An 18,255-nucleotide genomic window follows, 5' to 3' on the forward strand; every position below is an offset into this window, starting at 1 on the left:
TAAAGACAGAACTTTATACCCTTCATAAAAATTAACTCAAAATGGGTCACAGACCTAAACAAAAAACATAAAACTATAAAACTCCTAGAATACAACACTAGAGAAAATCTAGATGGCCTTGGATATGAAAATGACTTTTTAGATACAACACAAAAGGCATAATCCAGGAAGAAAATGATTGATAATATGGACTTCCCTGAAATTAAAATCTTCTGCAATGCAAAAGTACTGTCAAAAGAATGAGAAGACAAGCCACAGGACAGGGAGAAAATATTTCCAAAAGACATCTGATAAAAACTGCTGTCTAAATTACACAAAGACCTCTTAAAACTCAACAATATGAAAGCAAACAGCCCAATTAAAAACGGTCCAATGATCTTAACAAACACCTCATCAGAAAAGACACACAGATGACAAATAAGCATATAAAAAGATGCCCCATATCATTTGTCATCAGGGAAATGCAAATTAAAACAATGAGAGAGCACTACATACCTATTAAAACGGCCAAAATCTGAAACACTGACAATGTCAAATGTGGGCAAAGACCTGTAGCAGCAGGAACCCTCTCTCATTGCTGGTGGGAATGCAAAATGGTACAGCCACTTTGGAAGACAGTTTTTCAGTTTTTTTACAAAACTAAACATACTCTTACCATACAATCCAACAATTGGTCTCCCTGGTATTTACCCAAATGGATTGAAAACTTAAGTCCACCAAAAACCTGCACACTAATGTTTATAGCAGCTTTATTCATAATTGCCAAAACTTGGAAGCAACCAAGGTGTCTTTCAGTCATTTAATGGATAAACTGTGGTACACCAGACAATGAAGTATTATTTGATACTCAAAAGAAATGAACAATCAAGCTATGAAAAAACACGGAGGAAACTTAGATGCTTATTACTAAGTGAAAGAAGCCAATCCGAAAAGGATACTGTATCATTCCAACTATATGACCTTCTGGAAAACAAAACAAACCAGAGACAATAAAAGGATCAGAGATCGTCAGAGGTTGGAGGGGGGCGGAGTGGGGAGAGGAATGTACAGGTGGAACACTGAGGACTTTTAGGGCAGTGAAATTACCTTGTATGATATTATAATGGTGAATAAATGTTATATTATTTGTCTAACCCACAGAATGTACAAAAGCAATAGTGAACCCTGATGTAAACTAGGAAATCTGGTTGATTATGATGTGTCATGTAGTTTCATCAAAGGTACTACTCTGATGGGGGATATTGATGATGGGCGAGCCTGTGCGTTTGTAGGGACAGGAGGTATACGAGAAATCTCTGTACCTTTTACTCAATTTTGCTGGGAACTTATTAAAACTGCTTTAAAAAATAGTCGATTAAAAAGAAGTCTTCCCCATCAGATAACTCAGTCATGACTTGAAAAAGAGTTAATCACACAAAATTACGGTTAAAAAAATAAAACTCTTGTTTACGTTCCAGTTCAAAATAGTTATATGGCCAGACCAGTATGTACCAAATCCCTAAATCCAAAGCATCTTTATTGGGAAGAATCTTCCTTCACTTCATGTCCATTCTCCAACTACTTATTTCACTTTTATTTATTTATTTAATTTTTGGAGAGAACTGACAAGCAAAACTCTACTCATCACTCTGAAGATTTACTTCAAAGGCTTACAGCAATTTACCCCATGCCAACTCAAGCAAACAATTACTCCAAAATTGGGAGAAAATCCATTTTTTCTGAATGTGAAACTTTTTCTCTACTTACAAGTTCAAATAATTAGTAAAGCAACTCAGAATTGAATTAATCAAAGTATAATAAAGTAAATTGAGTATTCTCTGATTTCAGGGTACACTTAATTTTTTTTTCATAATTTTAAATATATAAATAAAGTACCACAATTACAAAGAGAATGAAAGCAGAATCAGTCTCAATTATAGTGAAAGGTATTATTTTTGTAATTTGTTTAATATAATAAACACCATATTGCTTAGAAAATTGTGCTCAGGACACCCAAGTGAAGGTCAGATCAATGTCAGCGGAAAGGAGTTTCGTCTTATTTTCACTTTCCTTCTTCCTAATGATAGTAACTCACATGCGCAGTCTTCAAAATGAACACCTGTCTCCCTCACAGCCCTCCCACCGCTGCTCTGTAGGGACATTCTGCATGACAGGCTCTCTTAACACAGCATGAGGTACCTGGTCCATTTGCAAGGCAATGTATAATTTTCAAAGTTTGGATGGAGGATAAGTAGTATACTGGAAATAAGACATGTCACTGAAAACAGAAATATAAAAGAATAGAGCCTAACATAACCAATGTAATAGTCTCCACAAGCTGAGAATACAAATGAAGTCATGGTATTTTTATTTTTCCCTACAAATCACTGGAACCCCATTTCCTTATTAGCAGGAAATCCAGTACTCCACTCTAAATATTAATATGTGTACCCCATCCCTTAAATTATTCAAGAACCCCAGTTTCATGCTTCACCCAGAGCTGAATCCTCTGTTAATGCCAAGCACGGAATAAACTGGACTCCAACTAGTCTGTTATTGTCATAGATTCCTACGGTCACACCGTATCTTTACTGAAGTTTACCCTACACAATCTGATTGGTGATGTTCATCTACTCTAATAATGATATTTCTGCTTGTTGAATCCCAGGTTCATGACGAAAGAATGACTCCACTTTTCTGAACGTGGGATTCAGCTGATAGCACTTAGCAATCTTAGCATACGCGTCTGAGAAGGAAAGCAGCCCAGAAGCCTCAAATAAAGAATCTAGACTTACTATGCCTCCCCCACCCCATTATCAACTCCCCAAAAACACTGGGTCACCTTCTTTATGAATTTTCTAAAAAAAAATAAGAAAAGCCTCATTAAATCCTATTCCTGGAAAATTAAAGATATTTTTTCTCCATCCAACTTTGTCAGGGCGCCTACACTCAATAATGCGAAGATGATTTGTTATTCTAAGAAAGTATCCTCAGGAATTTCAGGGTGACTCTCCACTCTGGCTCATACTAAGAAGAAAAGCGTTTTGCTGCCACAGAAAGGAAACTAAAATGTTGACCACCTCCAGGGAAACCCTTTGGTAAAGCAGCTGGTTACACTAAGAATAGAAACTTTGTTTTTCCTGTCTTCTGAAAAGATAGTAATTTATCAAAATGGTACTCTCTGCTTATTGTTGTGTGCTGTGCTGTCACTCACCACTTATTTTAACCATCTGCTATATCACTATTTAATAGAGGGGAAAAACTGACACTTATTGATGCATCTATTTAATGCCATTTAATTACATGATCTCATCTGATCCTCCCTAACAGTACTGTGATGTACCTTTATGGATAAACAATGACTCATCAAACTGAGTTGCCTGCCTCAAAACTCCAGCTGTATGGCTTGTGGGCAGGACTTGAACCAGACCGACTCGAGGCTATCACCCCAAACTGTATAATTACCGCAAGTTAAGAGGAAAGAAAAATGAATCTCAAAGATATCAAATAATAGACCGATACTACGATCTCACAGCTGACAAGAATCCAACCTAAGAGTCAAACCCTCCAAATGCTGGGCCTGTTTTTCACAGCATTTTTTCTCCTTTCAAAGAATAAGAACAAAGTCACACTGCATTAGTGGCCACATCTGGCTCTAAGACACTTCCTCTCTGTCAGCATCAGAATGAAGAGAGGCAGAGCTACTGAAGGCCATCAATCATCTGGAAGAAACCCTGAATGGGGCCCATTAGCCATAAAAACAAGATGTTTTGGGACACCTTTCAGAAATTCTCTTTCAGTGACCTTCACAATACAATGAGGACCTTGTCTCTGTTATCAAAGGACTGTCAGCAAGCACTTAAGGAACTCACCTGCCTGCTAAAATGCCACACAGACCAATGGAAAATTTCCCTCAATCAGGAGCAGAATGTCAGGGGCTCCTCCTGATTCCACAAGATCGGGAGACAGCCTAGCACAGCTCGGGGGCCGCTGCCTGTCCGTCTGACCTTTGTCAGCATCGACGTGACCAGCCATGGTAAGAATTTAACAAGGAAACCACTAAGGTCCTTCCCCTCTCCATTGCCTTTGAGAATACTTAACATTTTCACTTTCAGCTACAAAAGCAAACCTTTATTTTAAGGGCAAGTCATTTCTCCATAGGAGACTCAGAGAAAGTTGAAAGCCTTCAGTCAACTAAACAATGTTGGAATCAACCATTATCGGATATTATCCCATATGCTTTATATAAATTATTGCATTTAAGCCTATGGAAAAGCACAGGTGAGGATCCTGGGTTTCTGCGCATGTAAATAGTTTAAAAGGCTTGTCCTAGCATCAGCTGCTAGTTGGGGGCGAGCTCTCTTTCTATGGTACCAAGTTCCATCCCAGAAAACCTCCTACAGAGAGTTTAAGAACAAAACACAGACAAGTAGGCAGGAAGTGTCAGGGAACCTGATGTAACCTAGCAGGACCCTATGAGGCCTTCCCAGAAAACACCCCCACCCATGTCCTCCACCTGCCTTTTGCCTGCAGAAAAACTTTAGTCAAAGAATAAACTTAATAAGAGAAATGAGAAAATGCAAAAAGAAAGTAAAACAGTCGAGCAAGACAAAATAATAATACTTTAGCCACTAAACAAAGTCAGGACCTTTAGTTCCTCCTCAAGGGCTACAGATAATATTCTGAGCCATGTCCTTTGAGCTGTTTTGCAGATGCTGAACCCCCACTCCCCACCCCCGAGGTGGGAGAAGTGAACTGTGTGCTGCCCACAAGCACGCAGACCCCAGACCAGTTGGAACCAGAACGTTAATAGTGTTGACTCCTGATCACCTCACCACCAACCAATCAGAAGAATGTCCACGAGCTGATCACACACCCCACAACTGCCCTCCCTCACCCTGTCTTTATAAACCTTTCCCTGAAAGCTTTCGGGGAGTTCAGGTCTTTTAAGCACCAGCTGCCCTGGCCTCCTTCCTTGGCGCCCTGCAATAAAGCTATTCTTTTCCACTTCACCCAAAACTCCTGAGATTCAAATTGATGCCAATGTACAGAGGCCGGGTTTCGGCAACACTGAGAAGGGTAGGATATCCCATTCAGCCCCTAAGGAAGTGCAGTCCTACACCCACACCCGCCTCCGCTGTCCTCTTCCCCTTTCTAAAACCACCGTGGACACAGGTCTGGTGAGTTGCGAGGCAGACGGGCAGGGGCCTCAGCATCGGTGCCCTCATTCAGCCAACAGCAAGCTGGTGACTCCAAGCAACTGCTTACCCTCTCTGGGCCTCAATTTACACATCCATAAAGGGGGGGCTTTGAACAAGATATCTGCAAGCCTCCATAGTTCTAATACCCTCTGAGTTTATCATCCTCAGATGGTTATAACAACACTATAGGTTGACATAAAATATTAAATTGCCTTATTCAATAATTAATGAATGGAAATGAATTAGCGGTGATGTGTTATTTTCTCAATAACCTTTGAGCCAATTCACTGAGAATTAGAGAAGTGTCAAACTCAGAATACAGACTTTTACACCACAAATTGTTCCTGCTTTGGGGAGAGCAAAGGTAAATATCAACTAATATTTTTATAATGTTCTACAGTTTATATAATCCACATATATTCTGTTATTAAATCTCCACCAGTCTTTGAAATAGACATTAATGTTCCCAATTAACATTATTAAGACCCAGAAAGTATAAATGAGTTTGCCCAGAGGGGACACGGCTAGTAGGTGGCAAAGCCAGGACCAAAATCCTTGCCTTGCCATTCCAAATCTCATGTTCTTTACACATGCACACATTTTCTTTAGAGTAACAATCAGTAGAATTCATTTTCACCCAATGAATTAAAATTCAACATTTACCCTCAAAGACATCACTAGATCTATTCGGAATATGACATTTCTGAATAGTCTGAAGTTAATTATTTGTTATGGGTCCCTAAAGTTCCAGCTTTTCATTTTATAAAAGCAAACATGAGGGCTTCCCTGGTGGCGCAGTGGTTGAGAATCTGCCTGCCAATGCAGGGGACACAGGTTCAATCCCTGGTCTGGGGAGATCCCACATGCCGCGGAGCAACTAGGCCCGTGAGCCACAACTGCTGAGCCTGTGCGTCTGGAGCCTGAGCTCTGCAAGAGAGGCCGTGATAGTGAGAGGCCTGTGCACTGCGATGAAGAGTGACCCCCGCTTGCCGCAACTGGAGAAAGCCCTCACACAGAAACGAAGACATAACACAGCCAAAAATAAATAAAATAAATTAATTGAAAAATCACAGCCGAATTTAAAAAAAAAAAACTTTTTAAAAAAAAAAGCAAAAATGAGAAGGAAAAAATATTGGAATATTTCTACTTTTTGCCACTGAAAAGTGAATCATTTTTTTGAACTAAAGGTTCACTATGTACCCAAATGCAGGTCTGACTCAGTTCTGAACTGTCGAAACATGTTTTCCTGCCCAGAGCTAAAACTGTTTCTAATATACCTTTCAAACACTGTGACCAAACCGACAAAGTTTTCAAGTTCCTCTGTTGTTTAAATGAAGCAAAATTATTTCTTGAAAAACAAAAAAGCATTAAAATGCCATTAGCCCATTTCTTCCCCGGGAAGGAGAATTAGCCCCTGGGGAGCTTTAAACGGGTATCATTTCCTATAGCGCTAAGCTAGTTTCCTAATAGTGCTAAGACTACTTCCTATAGTCTTAGTTACAGTTTTCCCAACCTGTCGAGGTGATCTCTGTGGGAGGGTCAGAGACTGCAGGGGCCCTGGAGCTGGCTGGAGATGCCGGCTATGTGGAGTGACAGCCCAGCAGAAGGAGCGGGTTAAAACCTGGAGTTGTGAATGGGGTAAAGCAGAAGCAGATGGGGGCAAGCCTTACGTGTTCCTCAACTTCCTGATAACGTCCTGTGAGTTGGAGAGACAGGGAAGGAGAAGCCGGAAGTGAACTCCAGGCTGGGCCTTGGAAGCGCAGCTATTCGGAAGGTCCTGTTGTCCCCACTGCAAACCACGCCCCCAACCACAACCATGTCTGTGACGATCAAGGCAACCAGCTTCTAGTCCTGGCTGGTGACATTAAACTCTGACGTTAAGCAAGGAGCGAAACTGAGCAGGACCCTGTGGAGCCCTCTTGGGTACAAAAGCCCCTCCATGTCCCCCCTTCTTGTTTGTTGAAAAAAGCTGTCGTTTCCTTGACCTTCCTGAGTGCAAACAGCAGACTCAAGCAGTTACTAATTAGGGAAGTGGGGGAATGCAGAGACAAAAGCAGTGGAGAGAAAAGTAATGACAGCTTAAACAACAGTTCAGTGATAAAACAGAGTCCTCAGGGCATATACGTAACAATCTGAATTGTTAAAATGTTACTATTCTTCCCTGTTGGTTAATTAAGAGCAACCGCACTGGACTCACTAAGCTAAAATGGGAACCTGTTTCCAAACTAAATACCAAAAACCAGGTTGAATCCCTTCCTTGGTCAAAGCCCTTTTCACAGCTGATCAAGGAAGATCTCTCAACGCAGTATGGCTTGGTAGGCTTGGTGCCTGTCCAAAACCTGCCAATGTAAGGAAGATTTCTCTCTTGAGAAAGAGAGGCAGAGAGAGGAAAGGCGGGGAGAGAGAGGGTCATCACTATTCATCTGTACTATATATAAATTTATACATTTAGTTATACATGTATGTCGATAACTGTTTATTTACGTGTCACATCCATTCCATGAAAGGCTTGAAGCCAAGAGAATGAAAAGTTCATTCAGGGTCTTCCCTGGTGGCGCAGTGGTTGAGAGTCCGCCTGCCGATGCAGGGGACACGGGTTCGTGCCCCGGTCTGGGAAGATCCCACGTGCCGTGGAGCTGCTGGGCCCGTGAGCCATGGCCGCTGAGCCTGTGCGTCCGGAGCCTGTGCTCCGCAACGGGAGAAGCCACAACGGTGAGAGGCCCGCGTACCGCAAAAAAAAAAAAAAAAAAAAAAGCCCTCGTGGCTCTTTGCGCTCAGGGCTGACCTATCCCTTACACACAGTGGCCACGGTACACAGGGTCCGCAATACATTTAGGTGAGCATGAAAATGATTTAATATCAGAAAAGTTAATGTAATGAGTCTGGATTATATTCATCTTTATACCATCACATTAAAAGAGAGAGAGAGACGGAGACAGAGAGAAGATGGGGGAGGGGAAGAGGGAGGGGAGAAGAGAGAAATTGATGGAAGAAGACTAAAACGTTTAGGGTCCACAAAAGTCATAATGCAGCCCAGCCCCCAGCTTCCCCCACTCCTTTCCCTGGTTATCTCCTACCCATCATTTAAGGCTCAACTTGGGGGGGGTCAACTTCTTGAGTAAGACTTCTTTGAAACAGGAGAGAGAAAGCAAGAGAGACTGAAAAACTAGTAATCAGTCATTAGAAGAAGCCCAAGCTTAAGTCAGAATCCTCTGCATCAGTACCATGATGAGAGAATGGGAAGCTTCTGTCCTTGTAAGGCTGTCAGGTGAGAAAAATGCAAGATGAGCAACACTGTATATCCAGGCAGGAGTCAAACCCAAATTACTTTACAAACATAATGAGGAAGGAGAGAAATCTATGGAATCTCATTTCCTCCTCCTGGTTATAGAGAACACTTATTTATCGATCAATTCTAATAACTGATTAGCTAATAAGAGGCTGCTTTTATAGCTGTAGGCAACAGTGGGTCCACTGTCACTAGGAAACAGCTTTTTTGGGAGGGAAAAAGGAGCCAGCAAGGAGAATGAGGTGGTGGGAACATCTTTCAATAAAGAGAATCACTTGAAGAAACAAACACTTCCTATTTTGCTATGAAAATGCTTTTTACTTTTCAAGAATTCAGACTGATCTCTTTGCAACTCCTCCACGTTAAAAACATTTTCCTAGAAGGGCAAAAGTAGCCCTACTTATCATTGTAAGTTCAGAACAGATTAATTACTTCTACACTCAAATTTCATTCTCTCATCCTCTCTTTCACTTTTTTTTTTTTACTGGAAAAGAAAAAAGACATAAAGGAATATATATTTAAGGAATATATATATTTATCAATTCAGGTACCTATCAACTGATAATATTCATGGAATTCTTTAATGAATAAATAAGATTCACTTGTAATTATTACTTTTGTTTACTACAGGAGCTTAGAAATAGCTTCTACTAACTCTTCACTCTCCTATGCAAATGTTATGCTACTAATTTGTTCAAAAAAAGAAAAAAGTGAGTCTTCCTAAGTGTAATCTGCATGGGTTTTGACTAAGTGGAGTAGAAATACAGATGGTTTCATAGTATTTGTGATTACTTTCAAGGTAAGCATTCAAAGATTTCAAATGGCATCTTGATGAATGGCCCATGTCTGCTGAGCTGATTACTAGTGGTTAGGAATTCTAAATAATGTAACCACAAATAAGTGGTTAAAGATATTTTAAACAGCCAAGTTTCATTGTATTGCTATAATTTTCTATGGTTGTAAACTCCAGTAACTTGTCTATCTTCTCCTAATTCTCTACTCAGGCTGAAAAGGAGGCTGAGAGCTACTCATTCAGATGGTTGTCACTGTTGTAAAGAGGTGGTTATTATTCATTATCTCAGCAAATGTTTATTGAATTTCTGCTATTTCAGGACCAGTTCGCTATATCAAACACCTATCAGTACCTGGAACATACTAGATAATGTCACTGTTAATTTTTTATGGGATAAAGAAATGAGCCATAAAACATCGACATGAAGCCAAGAAGTCACTTTCTCCTACCTAAATCAAGAAGTTTTATAAATTTCTTTTCATCAAAATGGAACTGAGGGCTTCCCTGGTGGTGGCAGTGGTTAAGAATCTGCCTGCCAATGCAGGGGACACGGGTTCGTTCCCTGCTCCGGGAAGATCCCACATGCTGCGGAGCAACTAAGCCCGTGTGCCACAACTACTGAGCCCGCGTGCCACAACTGCTGAGCCCACGTGCCACAACTACTGAAGCCCGCACACCTAGAGCCCGTCCTCCACAACAAGAGAAGCCACCAACATGAGAAGCCTGCGCACCACAATGAAGAGTAGCCCCCGCTCGCAGCAACTAGAGAAAGCCCATGTACAGCAACGAAGACCCAACACAGCCAAAAATAAAAACAAATAAATAAACTTATTTAAAAAAATGGAACTGAAAGGTTGGCTCTTTACAGCCACCACATAACATCCCCACAGAAAGAGAAAGAGCTACGCCCAGTTATTTTCTGTATTTGCAAGAATGTGAAGAAGGGTGATGAAATCAAATAGCTATAGCAGTCAATATGCAGTTAAAGAAAACTCTATTTTTGTCTCTTTTTTATTCCAGCTTTATTGAGATATAATTGACATAACATTGTGTAAGTTTAAGGTATACAATGTGAGAATATGACATATATATTGTGAAATTATCACAATAAAGTTAGTTAATGCATCTATCACTTCTCATAATCACCATTTTTTGTGTGTGGTGAGAACACTTAAGATCTACTGTAATTTTCTTTCTAATTTTCAGTATATAATATATAATACAGTATTATAGACTATAGTCATTATGCTATACATTAGATTCCCCAGAACTTATTCGTCTTACAGCTGGGAGTTTGTACCTTTTACCAACATCTTCCTCATTTTTCCTGCCTCTCAGCCCTTGACAACTACCATTCTACAATGTTTCTATGAGCTTGTATTTTTCAGACTCCACATATAAGTAAGCTGCTACAGGAAAACTCTATTTCAAAGTTTGAGTCTTGGATGAACGCAGTCAAAAGGTACAAACTTTCAGTTACAAGATAAATAAGTACTAGGGATGTAATGTACTACATGTGAAATATAATTAACATTGCTCTATGTTATATATGCACCTTCTAAAGAGAGTAAATCCTAAGGGTTCTCATCACAAGGAAAAAATGTTATTTTTCCCTATTTCTTTAATTTTGTGTCTATATGAGATGATGTTCACTCAACTTACTGTGATCATTTCATGATGTATGTAAGTCAAATCAGTATGTGGTACACCTTAAACATTACAGTGCTGTACGTCAATTATATCTCAATAAACCTGCCAGAAAAAATTCTGCTAACAAAAGTAAAATGAATACATAAAAATAATAAAGTTTGAGCCTTTGCAGTTGAAGGACAAAAGCTTTTACAGTCCATACTGATATCATGAACAAGGTCCAACATGGGCTGATGTAGGGACACAGAAATAGACCAGTCAACCATGGAGTCCAAATGACAACAGAAGAACATTCAAGTCAGAACAGAGGAAGACTCACCAACTGTGCTCAGCTAAATGTTTCGCCAAAACTCTAATTTGGACACGTCAGAGACATTCTTCTGTATTGTGGAATATCATATGTCTGTGCTAACAGGCTAAACAGAGCTCATTTCTGAGCATGAGCTCCTTCCACACTAATCTTTAATTGACCTTAAAGCCTTCAGTTAAAAAAAAAAAATCCACATACTGTAGGATCACCAGCTCTTGTTGGTCCAAAATGAGTTCACCAGTAAGAAATCCCTCTTAAAAAACTGAAGAAGAATAAGGCCTCCTTGCTTGCTCTGTTTGGAACAGCCCTAAAAATACATGTCATCACCTAGAGGGGTGGGATAGGGAGGGAGACACAAGAGGGAGGGGATATGGGGATATAAGTATACGTATAGCTGATTCACTTTGTTATACAGCAGAAACTAACACACCATTGTAAAGCAATTATACTCCAATAAAGATGTTAAATATATATGTCATGAGTTTAAACACTGAATATTAAAGGAGGAAAACTTTCAGGCATGCTGTTCTCTGTTGGTGGTTTTCGTTTTGTTTTTTTACATGTGACTCATTGAGGAATGCATTATAGCTACCTGGTCTGCTTTTTCTTTTTCTTCACTTTTTTTTCTTCAATAAGTCTACTATACTTCAGAAGTGACTTGTCCCACCCCAAATCCAACAGTGCTTACAACAGGCTACAAACTTTACTTGGTAAATGCTTTGTTTCTTATAAGTTTGTTTTATAAGGTCAAGTTCTAACACCCTTTTACTCCTCACCAACAAACTGGTTCAGCTGGTTTTAGAAAACATTTTGATCCCCATAGCTTAATTTCTGCTGGAATTATACTCCATCAGATTGCAGCTTAATTCATTTCATTAAAGGTTACTACTAGTTTAAACTGTTTCACTGGAGCTATGCTTTAGAAATGTTTTTAAATCATCTGGGTTTTTTTTTAAAAAAAATCAAGGTTTTGTGTAATTGCAAAAAACTAGGTAGGGTTACATTTACTTTTTGTACACAGTTGTTCGATTCTCATGGCTATTTCTAAAAGAAGTACCATTCAACAGAGCTCTCAAATCAATGCAGCTCACTCCAGGGAATGCTTTGTGTTCACACTCTATCTTTTGCATCCAGTTAATAAGAACAGCTCCATATTCCTCCAGTAATCACACTACTATTGAACAATTACATCGACAGTACTGTAGGTATAATTGGGTAGTTTCAATTTCAAACTGAATTATTACAATTTTCACTAAGAACTAACAGAGACGAAAAGAACGATAGTGACAAAATATGAATCTATGGTGTTTAACTAAAACAGCATTGTTTTAGTTATTACTTCCCCTGGGTCTGTCAAACAAGGGAAGCCCGTGCTAGAACAAGTGAAGCAGAAGAAGGCACCGTGAATTGGTGAGAAGAATACTACCCAAACTCAGCTTCGCCTCCCTTGCTGCGCAGTCTGGTGTAAAGGACGGAACTCTCTGAGCCTTACCTGCGTGATGGCTTTGCTCCAGGTGATGCCCCAAACTTCTTCTGCTTGTAGCATTTTATGCAACTCACTGACATTTTACAATTTTTATCTTTAAAATGAAGTCCATTTCAGGAAATTTAGATGTCCCAGGGAGGAACCATGGTAGTCACATACGTATCCATTGCTAGGCATAAACAGTATGCCGCATTTTGTATTCTGAAGTTGTGACTTAAGAACGTGATGGAAATTTAGACTAGATTAGGTTTATCAAATAATATATATCAGCTTTTTATGTCAAGCCTGTCTCTGAAAATACTAGGGCTCCACGCAGTTGTTTGATAGCACACTCTCTACCTGCCTGCAGGATCAAGCTTCCAGAATACCTGTCTACAATGGGGAGACAAGTGAGCTCCATTAGTGCAGCCCTGAAAACAGGAAAGGCCCTCTGACCTCCATCAGCTGGATACCGACAGCTACAAGAACTACCTTCCCTCACGGCACCATGGGTAGTTTATGATCTTCCCTGGGGCAGTTCCTTCCACTCAACTCTGTTCCAAGGGTTTTGCAATTGGAAATCACGCACATGTTGCTCATCAAGTCTCTAGGGTGGCCTTAACCACGGCCTTAAGGGCTCTCTCTTACTCCTGGTTACTGCTGCTGTATGATGCTTGCCTTGTCTTTAGCCCGCTCCTCTCCCAGGTGATGTTTCTGAGAGCCCATGTCCTGACTAGACTCATTTACCCATTGCCAGGTCTGGGCTCCCCAAACCCTCCCTTTCCAGCGCTGTACGATTTGTAGATAGTCGCCCTCCCTTTCTCTGCTTTGCCCAAAGCTGCATGTAACAGATTAAATTCGTATCATCTCTTCCCCTGTGTCATTCCTTTAATCCTTTCATGGGTCTCCTTTGCCTTGGTGGTATTTATTTCCACCATCATCAACTTCCTTTTCTTTGTCTGGGAAATGGCAACAAAAGCCAGATTCAGGCGAGGCAGAAGTAGCCTCACACATAAGTGCAGAGAAAGACACCCAAGTACAGGGTTGGCCAAAAAGTTCTGCGTTTTTCCGTAACGTCTTACAGAAAGTCAGGAAACCTAGGATACGGTCTGAGTTACCACCAACTTCCTGTGTGACCCTAGACAAGTCAGATGGGTACCAGCAGCAAAGATTCCCTTAAAACCTCCATATGTCTTTGAAGAAGCATGGAATAGAATTTGCATTCACTGGAGAGCTTCACATAACAAGCGGGGGAGTGCAAATGCATGAAAATCAATCTTGAGAACTTCTTCCAGCCGTAATTATTTATCTGCAATATTTAATTTTCCTTTCAGAAATAACCTCATCCTAGAGTTCTCCATATCAGAGTTTGCTTGTTTAGGTAACTTCATCATTAATGGACATTTGGTATCCTATCAGTGTGTTACTTCCTCAAGGAATGGAATCAAAGGCACCCCACCAAATGTGGAATCATTCTCACCATCAAACCGAAAGAGGGAAACAAAAAACCAGTCAGCTTCAGAAACAAGCAAATAAAAACAACCCCCAAAGAAAAATGAGAGAAGGAAACCATGCTGCCTTATTGAGAATTCAAGGCTGTTAACCAAAGCCTTCACACCTGCCTCTAATCTCGGCCTCCCCCGCAAGCCCTCCGTTCCCCAGGCATCACAGGAGGGCAAATTAGATCATATATGTGAAGTACTTGTAGGAGAGGGGCTACATAAATCCTCAGTGTTATCACTTTCTATTCTTCCCATGCCTTTGACCTTAGCTCAGTGAAAGTAATTTACAACTGGTTTGTAAGGGCACCTGACAGCAGTTCCACCCACCTCACAGGTAAAGAGGCCTGAGGCAGGAAGCACTTGGCAGTCACACTCGACTGCAGGACCCCCTCCAAGGCTTGAGTAAACCTAATTATAAGGCAGTAGCAGCTGTGACATGCCACGTGGTGGCAGATGGTGAGCTACTGCCAGATACGTTGGGAGGCAAAATCAATCAGACCGCTGCTTCCCACTTTCCCAGACATCCTCCCCTCACCTGCCCAAGTGCACCAAGTGAAAGGAGGCACCTTTGCCAGAGTTTAGAGGTCCTGCCCTGTATATAGCAGGATCCATTGGAAAGTGCGGCTGCAATTTTCTTTTTTTCCCATTCACTGGTTTCAGGGACTTAAGGGAAAACAGATGAGAACAATTCCCCTGAGAAAGCTGGTAAAATAAATCACAATTAAGAAAAATAAACCAGGTATATTAATTCCCTTAGTTTGTGTCATCATTTGAACCCAGGCATACAAGTCATATATGTCCATCTTCCTTACTACCCACATCCAGTTACAATTTTCTAACAGTTATGATAGAAGATAGATATTCTCCTGAATATCCTCCAATTCCCCCTTTTATTTATTCCCTACTGTTGTTGCTGTCGTTAGTACCCCAGGAGCCTGTTTCCTACAGCTTTTCAGAAAACTTCTGTGTAGCAGGATTTCTTTCGGTGCGTCCCTCCAACCACTTTAGGAACCAGAGAAATTCTAAAAGGTGCAGTTTAGCAAACAAGTTAGGGTTACAGCTGTGAAGAGGAGGGAAAAGCCAGAGAGCTTTCTGCTGTCAGAGGCCTAAGAACGGGAGTCAGCTTTGGCCTCAGGGCAAGGAAGGAGGCCTTAAGCATTAATCACCAACCAGATACCTGCCTAGAATGTTTCCCTGGCCCCCAGGTGTGTCTCATCATAAGACACATGCACACCCAGGATCTAATCCAAAAGACATTTTCAGCCTCACCCTTTATTTCTCCCACAGAATCACCCAATACTCCCAACAAAATTTAAAGCTTACTGTCTTCAAGCCTTTTTTTTTTTGCGGTACGCGGGCCTCTCACTGCTGTGGCCTCTCCCCTTGCGGAGCACAGGCTCCGGACGCGCAGGCTCAGCGGCCATGGCCCACGGGAACAGCCGCTCCGCGGCATGTGGGATCTTCCCGGACCGGGGCACGAAACCGCGTCCCCTGCATCGGCAGGCGGACTCTCAACCACTGCGCCACCAGGGAAGCCTTTTTTTTTTTTTTAAAGCAAACATTTGCTTCTCCATCTCCATGCCAACTGCCTTCCTCCCCTTTGAACTCCCAAACCATAACCCCCAACACCCTCTTTTGTCTTTAGCTGAGGATGTTATTTAAGGTGAGGGTTTCAGACATTTCGGAAAGTTACTCAGTTTTCCTGGGTCTCCCCCATGTACACATGTTATTAAAACTTTGCTCAATTTTCTCCTGTTAATCTGTCTCATGTCAATTTAATACCCAGGCCAGGCAGAAGAACCTAGAAGGGGAGAGGAAAACTTCTTCCTCCCCAACAATATGATGTAATGTTGGGATCATGTCTTGGGGAGATACGCCAAATATCTTCAATATGCCAAAGCGATAAACCAAAATCCTCATGCCCTCCCCACGCCTTTCACTGCACGTCACCAAAAGAGTTTATTTGAATATACATTGATTCAAATCAGGCAATGCCAAACCAGAAGTGGTTAGGAGTTCTTCATCAGCAGGAGCTAGGGGCAAGGTTTTTATGGAGAAGACATGAACGCAAAGCAGATAAATGATTTGATTGGTTATAGTTTAAGTAGCCATATTATTTGGGAAAGCCTAGTTGGCTATTTGTGATTGCTTGTTCTTAAGTTTCTTTATCATGATCGAGGGGATGGACTCGGGCTTAAAGTTTCTTTATCATGATCGAGAGGATGGACTCTGGCTTAGGTTTGGGTTTACATAATCTACCAAGACGTTAGAGCCACGCCAACATAATGGGTCCTTGTTTAAAGACTAGCAGCGCCTGCATCCAATATTCAATCTAGAGGTATCTTTCCCTTTACCTCATTTAATGGATTCACTGCAATAGGGTCCTTTACAATTTGCCAGAATTTGAGAGATCAGGGAAATTAAAATTTCCTACAGTCAATATTTAAGCTGGATGTCTTTAGTTGGTTTTACCGTCCAATCAGCTCTTTGGATCCCCTATATATAATATCTACAACGTGTGGAAGGTATTATTGTAGTGGATATGAAACACTTAATACAAAATTTTTAAACAGTGACAATCTCAATCTTTACATAAGACAACCAAGTTTCAGGAAAATGAAATCACTTACCCAGTTTTGCACAACCAATCAGTAGCAAAATCAGAAATCAAACCCAGACTGTTCCCAGCCCAAACCATATGTTTCTTCCCTTGCCTTCTGCCATCTTCCTACAACCAATGTCAATGCCAGCCTTTATTCTTCACTCTTTCAAAATCACAATCACTAACATGATTCATTTCAACTGAATTGTTTTTTAAAAACGCAGTTTCCATGGAAAAACTTCCCTCCCGCCCACTCCAGGATTTATAACCCAGCTTTCAAGACCAGAGCACATTTTTCTTCTTAGGCAAATTAATTACAAGCTGTGATTGAAAGCACCTGAACATTTACTGCTCCAATCTGCTTAGCAGGAGCGTGCTATGTGGAAGACTAGACCAAGTCAAGAGTACAAAGCTTTTGAACCGTTTGTGCATTAGTCGACTTCATTAAAAAGATGGAGAAATTAGTGCTTAGGCACGTTTCTAAGTACTTTCCAGGTCTGAATGTATCTTATTCACTTAACACATATTTTGAGCGAAATGAACATATTTTCACTGACAGTATCAGTGAAATCTACCTTCCCCTTTCTATTTCCATTGCTGTGCACTTATTTCAGGGCCCATCTTTTGCATGGGCAACGGCATTTATCAATCATTGACTCACGTAGCACCCACTATCGAAAGCCTGCTTCCTGGGAGGCATTTTCACACACGCTCTCCCATTTTGGTTCTTCAGACCACTCTGAACGATATTCCCTGCTCCCACCTCCAGAATTAAGTACATTCAAGCCAGAAAGTAACTTACCCGGCGTCACTCGACCTGGTAGAAGCAAAGCCAGATTTGAAAACGAACGTTCTCCCGTTTTTCCTTCAACTGTTGCAGCAGGGGAACGCGCAGCTCCTGACTGAGGGAAGAATCCACGCAGCGTCAGCTGCGAGTCGTGGTCAGTAGCCGGGCGGTGGGTGGAGCTTCCAGTGAAAGATAGGATAGGCCCGGAGAGATCCCGCGATAGCGTGGGTTTCAAGGAGCCTCCCACCGGGAATATCCTAGACATGCATGCTCTTAGGCCTCACTCGGACGGAATCTGAAACTCAGGGAGCAGATCTGGGCATGCCCTCAAGGTCACTTGGACGACTGTAAAACTGGAGAAGCACTGAACTACAGGATCCCGTCCTAGGGTCTCTCAGATCCCCTTTCCCCTGGGAATCAGACAATGTAGTGCTCAAGTAGCTGTTTAAAGAAGAAAGTCTGAGACCTTGACCTGACATGGCAAGAAAGGAAAGTAGAGGAAAGGATCTGTCACTATAACATTGAGTATATTCAATGCTGGTGAATTTCTGGATTTCCTCCATAACAAATGTGGTTATAGAATTCAGTCAGATTTAAGAACCGAAACTTTATTGGTAAGAGGGAATGAATCTATTCTGTCTAGCCTAGGAAATAGAATGAAGGCTAAGGGATAAAAC

At 41.2% G+C, this 18,255-nt stretch overlaps 1 long non-coding RNA gene across 1 annotated transcript in view; it reads right to left on the minus strand.

Moving 5' to 3' along the window:
* The window catches only part of LOC307196392, a 76,590-nt gene extending 58,759 nt beyond the window's left edge, over positions 1–17,831 (minus strand). Inside the window, exon 1 of the long non-coding RNA XR_013831125.1 lies at positions 17,594–17,831. This is a non-coding gene — a long non-coding RNA (uncharacterized lncRNA). The remainder of the gene's footprint in view (positions 1–17,593) is intronic.
* Positions 17,832–18,255: the final 424 nt, after the last annotated feature.

This window comes from Stenella coeruleoalba, assembly GCF_951394435.1.
Source record: "Stenella coeruleoalba genome assembly, chromosome: 13".
Lineage (NCBI taxonomy): Eukaryota > Metazoa > Chordata > Mammalia > Artiodactyla > Delphinidae > Stenella > Stenella coeruleoalba.